A 6747-nucleotide genomic window follows, 5' to 3' on the forward strand; every position below is an offset into this window, starting at 1 on the left:
TAGGAAATATAGCGCCATCTGCCTTATTAACTGTTAATTAAATGTGCGAGGAAACAGCAGACGATGTTTGGATTTCATTTTTTTTAGACTTAAATGTTCAGCTATTGTATAGTGAGAATCTTGAACTAGCAAAAACTTTAACACATACAATTCAGGCCGCCGCCGCGATACTTGTAACCAAAATTTAAACTTGCACGACGCTATTAGTTTTTCCTTATATTTATTCGTAAATTTGTCTTTATAAATAATTATACTTGCATTTTAATGTAATTTTTGCATCGTTTGCTTATATTTTGATAAGTTTTTTTCAGAAAAAAACGTTCTTATCACTTTTTAATTTAACTGTAGCAGACGCTAGATCATAGGCGCTACCTCGTTACACCACCTAGACTCATTTCGGTTGCGAATATACATAATAATATTTTAAATATAATATAATATAATATAATATAATATAATATAATATAATATAATATAATATAATATAATATAATATAATATAATATAATATAATATAATATAATATAATATAATATAATATAATATAATATAATATAATATAATATAATATAATATAATATAATATAATATAATATAATATAATATAATATAATATAATATAATATAATATAATATAATATAATATAATATAATATAATATAATATAATATAATATAATATAATATAATATAATATAATATAATATAATATAATATAATATAATATAATATAATATAATATAATATAATATAATATAATATAATATAATATAATATAATATGATATAATATAATATAATATAATATAATATAATATAATATAATATAATATAATATAATATAATATAATATAATATAATAAAATATAATAAAATAAAATAAAATAAAATAAAATAAAATAAAATAAAATAAAATAAAATAAAATAAAATAAAATAAAATAAAATAAAATAAAATAAAATAAAATAAAATATAATATAATATAATATAATATAATATTTTATTTTAAAACCTTTATTATTTATAACAGCGTGCCTGCATCCAAAGATATTAGGTGGGTTTTTTTAGCCTGTCCGAGGACAAAAAGTGTAAACTTTTTACGGTTTTTACCCTAAAACGTTTTATTCGCCTGTTCTCGGGGTAAGATTTACCCTGTCCCGAATTTTGTTCGCTTGTTCCAGAGCTCAAACGTTACACTTTTTACTCCTCCTCGAAAGGAGGTGTAGAGGGAGTAATCTAGCTTATATAGAAAATTCGCCTGCTTAAATTTCGTTTCACGAAAACATGGCGGGTTTTGAACATCTTCACATGTGGCAAGCTTTTAATAACGAAAATCTAATTGTTAAATGCTAGTTAAAAACTAAACAATCATAGGTATTTATTTAAAATATTAGAGCATGTTGGTTTTGGATCAATTATAATAAACTTCATAAAGTCAATTTATACATCGGCTGAAGCGAGCGTTAAGTTAAATAACGTATTAACTTCGAAATTCAAAATACTCAAAGGTATAAGACAAGGAGATCCCTTGTCTTCCTATCTCTTCAATTTGTCATTGGAACCTTTTCTGTGCCATCTCAGAATCAAATTGAGCGCGTATTCTATTAATCTGTCTTTTCTACCGAGGCCACTCACCGTTTCGTCATTCGCTGACGACGTAAACATTTTCGTCACTTCAGAGCATGGTTTTTCGATTATCAAATCGGAATGTATACGCTACGGTAAGGCGAGCAATTCAAGTTTTAATTTAGAAAAGAGCAGCGGGCTTTGGATTGGCCAGTGGAAAAACCGAAAAGATTCACCATTGGGAATTTACTGGAGCGATAAATGTATCAAAATCTTAGGGGTTAATTTTACAACGGGAATAAACTGGTGTGGCGAACAACTCGAGACAATCAAGGACAAAATCTGCACTTCCCTCGAAAATGTAAAATCTGTTACCCCGAAACTATCTTATAAAGCGCGCGCTCAGGTCTGCAACGCAATCCTTAGCAAATGTTACTACTTGCTTCCGCATATAGAGATGCCGAAAAAATTAAGCGACGCTCTACTATTCAAATGTTTAGAAGTCATTTGGTACGATGAAAATAAACACTGGTGCAGTGCCAAAAACACAACACTCGCCATTCGCCATGGTGGACTCGGCCTACAAACCATAGAAATCCAGTGGAAGAAATTCGTTTTTAAAAAACTAAGGAAGCTACTTAAAAACGAAGGACATAGTATAGAGTTGAATTTCATTAAATTCTATTTAAAGCAAACTAACAATATGAACATGGACGTACTTATACTTACCTACGAAGACCAAGATTTAGAGACGGAACATCTACCAGTATACCACCGAAATACATTTGAATTCTGGAAATCTTTACGAATTACTTTAATCAGGCCTTCAAATTTGGCTAGTCTACTAGATTTTCCAGTTTGGAAATGCCCTTTCCTAAATCTAATTCTTTACCATCCAAAGTGGAAAGCGGAAAATTTTCGCTATTTCCGAAACATTTTCGATAAAAACAAACACCAATTTGGGTTCTTCGAAACAGATACTAACCTCACCGCGGCTACCACACGAGCACTGGTTCGTCAAACCCAGAAAATCCAAGAAAAACTATCTGAACATTTTCCCGCGGTTTTTTTTAGTAAAAGTGAGATTGGCGAAGCTGTACCTGTAAACCTTCACATGGCCCTCAATTTAAGCGAAACAAACCAAGAATTAATAGTCGATATCGAAAATAAGCATCTGGAATTTTTATTAAATCCGCCTCCTACTGAATATAAACAAAAACCATTTAAAATATGTGATATTGAAATAGACTCTGAAAAACAAATTTATATAGATTGTAAAATAATTTGGAACAATTCCTTTGTATATCATGAAAATAACATCTTATGGCGGCTAATGTATAGCTATGTAGTTACGCCTAAATTGGCTTCAAAACTATTTGGTCTAGATCCGATTTGTCCTTTTTGCTTAGCTTTCGATGGCGATGCAAAACATATGTTTTTAGAATGTTCAATAACCGTAAAGTTTTTAAACACTATATCTCTTTTTATTTGTAAATATAACAAAAATTTTAAATTTTCAAAAAATGAGTATTGGCTTTACAATTTGAAGACCGATCCACTAGGCAATATTATTAAAATAATCCTGGCCATCTCTAAACTATCCATATATTTCACTTATCATAGAAAAATTAATGGTTGTAACGATAACGCCTTAGAGATGTTGAAAATCGCTTTCAAATCAAGATTACTCAAATTCGTAGAAATGGAACGAGAATGCCACAAAAAATACAAAATATCATTATTTTCTAAATTTCTAGTGAGTGGCTTAATAAAAGAAATAAATGGCGAATTTGATTTAAACGTTTCTTTTTAGAGTTTATATAAAAGTGTCGTAATAACTGGGATTAGTAATTTTGTTTGTATATTACTTTCATTTTTTAATTTGTAATGTTTCACCTTTTTAAAACCATATATTTCAGTGTTTTAGATTTTTAGTCTATTTTTCTTTTGTACATTTTTTCAAAAAATGAATTTTGTAAAATCTTTTGAGTGTATAATAAACGGCTACCTGGTATACAGGTAGTCTTGCACGAAAAAAAAAAAATAAAAAAAAAAAATAATAATAATATAATATAATATTTTATTTTAAAACCTTTATTATTTATAACAGCGTGCCTGCATCCAAAGATATTAGGTGGGTTTTTTTAGCCTGTCCGAGGACAAAAAGTGTAAACTTTTTACGGTTTTTACCCTAAAACGTTTTATTCGCCTGTTCTCGGGGTAAGATTTACCCTGTCCCGAATTTTGTTCGCTTGTTCCAGAGCTCAAACGTTACACTTTTTACTCCTCCTCGAAAGGAGGTGTAGAGGGAGTAATCTAGCTTATATAGAAAATTCGCCTGCTTAAATTTCGTTTCACGAAAACATGGCGGGTTTTGAACATCTTCACATGTGGCAAGCTTTTAATAACGAAAATCTAATTGTTAAATGCTAGTTAAAAACTAAACAAATAAATAACCTTTAACTTTTAACTACTCCCTTCTTACTCCAACTCATTTTTTTCGTCAAGATAGAATTGGGGTAAAAGGACGTCATAGGGCTACACTTTTTAACCTGCTCAAAAAACCCAGAACAGGCGAAAAAAAACACCTAATATAGAACTCCGTACCCTAAATTCGAATTCTGAGAGCTTTCCGAACAGCGCGTCATCAAAGTTGGCCATAGTCTTATCTAAGTTGGTTACCATAGTAACTATGGAGCTAATTTTTTCGGAGTTCCGGCAGAAAGTGGGTAAATGCTATTGACTACGCTCGAGGCACTTATTTCGAAACTAGGGTACGAGGTTTATATTGTCTTTGTTGCATCTATGGTCTTGATACAAAGTTTCGAGTTGACAGTTACAGCTTGGTTACAGGAACTCATGAAAATGCGTAAACTATTGCGAAATTTCATTTAGTAACAAAGTGATATTAAAACACCGGCGCCATCTATCTCGAAATATTTCATCTCCGACATTCAAAGACGTCACGAAGAGATCTGGCAGTGCTGCATTTAAAGGGTATATTCCCGTTGGATAGAATCCTATTGGGTCGAATTCCCAATGGATCGAATCAAAAAATATACTTTCCCAATTGATCGAATTCTAATTTTGCAATCCCATTTGGTCGAATCCCATTTATTCGATAAAGTAATATAAAATTGAAATCTGTTTATTTCGTTAGGTTAGGTTAGGTAAGGTTAGTTTAGGTTAGTTTAGGTTAGGTTTCATGCTTTCACTTGTGAGCAAACAAAATGTCGGTCGAATGGGATTCGGTTGAATGAGAATCGACCCAATGGGACAAAAGCCATTTAAAGGTCCACGGAATCATTTGAAAAATTCGGCATAGATTTCAGGTAGCTCTCTTCTGTACCTCGTGATAGAAGATCCCACTTATCATAATTTGACATTTCTCAAAACCTATTTCCGAAATTCAGACGATTCCTTGGACCTTTACCGTCTTTACCATGTGGTATGGTCATTGACTGTCCATCCTAGGAGGATGAAAGTGCGTAGGAATAGTGCCGTCTGGCGAAAGCTGCGATAACTCAGGAACCTTCGAGAACACTAGAAGGTTAATTAATTTTTACGGTACAGTAATCTATGTACGTTTTATTACCAAAAATTGGCTGTTCTCTATAGAGTAATATCGGCGTGACGTATGTCGACGTCATCGATGATTTTTCCTATAGATAAAAAACTGCCCTCAAAATGGCGGCCATAGCCCAAAGCTACAGAGCGATACTACTCTATGGACTAGTTCACCGGGAAATTTGAGCAAAAAAGCTGACCTGTCGGAGGCTCGGAGCAACGTCCCAATAGCTGAAAATTATTCACTTGCTCTAAGCTGTCCCTACCTCCAGTCTAAAAAGTATAACACTTTTTGAATGCTACATAAAATAAGTTAAGTAATTAAAGTTAAGCTTGCGTTGTCTAGGGGATTATGTTAATTAATTGGAATATACTTAAGTTAAAGTTTTACATTAGATAATAAACCACAATTAGTGATATGTATTTAACTTCCATCGTCTATTTTAACGTGGCAGATGGTGGTTTCAAAACGTGGTTTATTGGTTATATACAGGGTGTTTTTTAGTCCGGACAACTGATTTTTTACGAAAACTACTTAAGGTAGAAATTTAAAATTTTTAATATCATCCAGATCGTCAATCTTTCGAATTATGGTTTGTTATTCAAGAGCGGAGCGTACCGAAATAGTTGCCCTGTACTTTGGAGAAGGTGTCCTAAATCCATGAAGAGTGTGTGAGATTTTTCAAGTGCGACATCCCAACCAAAAGCCGTCCCTAAATACAGTAAAGCGAGCTGTCAGTGACTTTCAACAGTTTGGTAATGTAATACTATAGACGAAGAACGGGTAAACCCGTTCTTCGTCTATGGTAGTACCTAGGTTTCGTGGATTGGGTCAGGCTAATTTTGACTTTGGGAATACTGTTCTTGCATATTTCCAATCATCTTAACATTAACTTATTAAACCCAGAGGAATTTTATCGAAAAATTAATTTTTCAAGTTACCTGGTTTTGTAAATAAGGTAGCGAAACTCAAATTTTTTTGGAGTTAGATGGCGCTTGTATCAATTAGTACGAAATTCAAATATCACAAAAGTGCGTACGCGGTTGTGGTGTCCCGCGAATTGGCCAGAAATCTCACTTTAAATAAAATTTCTTTATGCAACCGAAAGAGTAGTTGAGAAATGATCAGTACTAACTAAAAATATAATTTTCAACCAAATCGGTCTTAATTTATTTATTTAAAGTCGAATATCTCCAAAAAGCACTAAAATGAGAAATGACCAACTTATGAGCCCCCGATCTTCAAAATTCATAGCGGCCATGTCTAAACGTAATTCTTGCATACGGAGGCATCGGCGGCACTGTACGTGGCCCAGTACACACTAATTCTTTAGGACTGTGTGCAAAAAACAACAATACAAAAAAGATTACATGGTTTTATTTAAAAGTGGTTTATTAGTTTATTAGCAAACTTTGGTGAAAATGGCATATAAGCAATCCACCACTTCAAGCTCGATCTCAGCTAGCCGTTTCGCACATGTTACTACTATTTCCTTGGCGCACAACTCTTTGTCAAAAATGCCGGATCAGGCTTTAGTGACGTCATTGGTATAATGAGTTAACAGTGCTTATAGCTAGTCAGGCCAACAATTAAATATTTCTGGTAACCAAAGACTA

Source organism: Leiobunum rupestre, chromosome 5 (genome assembly GCF_980474605.1).
Source record: "Leiobunum rupestre chromosome 5, qqLeiRupe1.1.hap1, whole genome shotgun sequence".
NCBI lineage: Eukaryota > Metazoa > Arthropoda > Arachnida > Opiliones > Sclerosomatidae > Leiobunum > Leiobunum rupestre.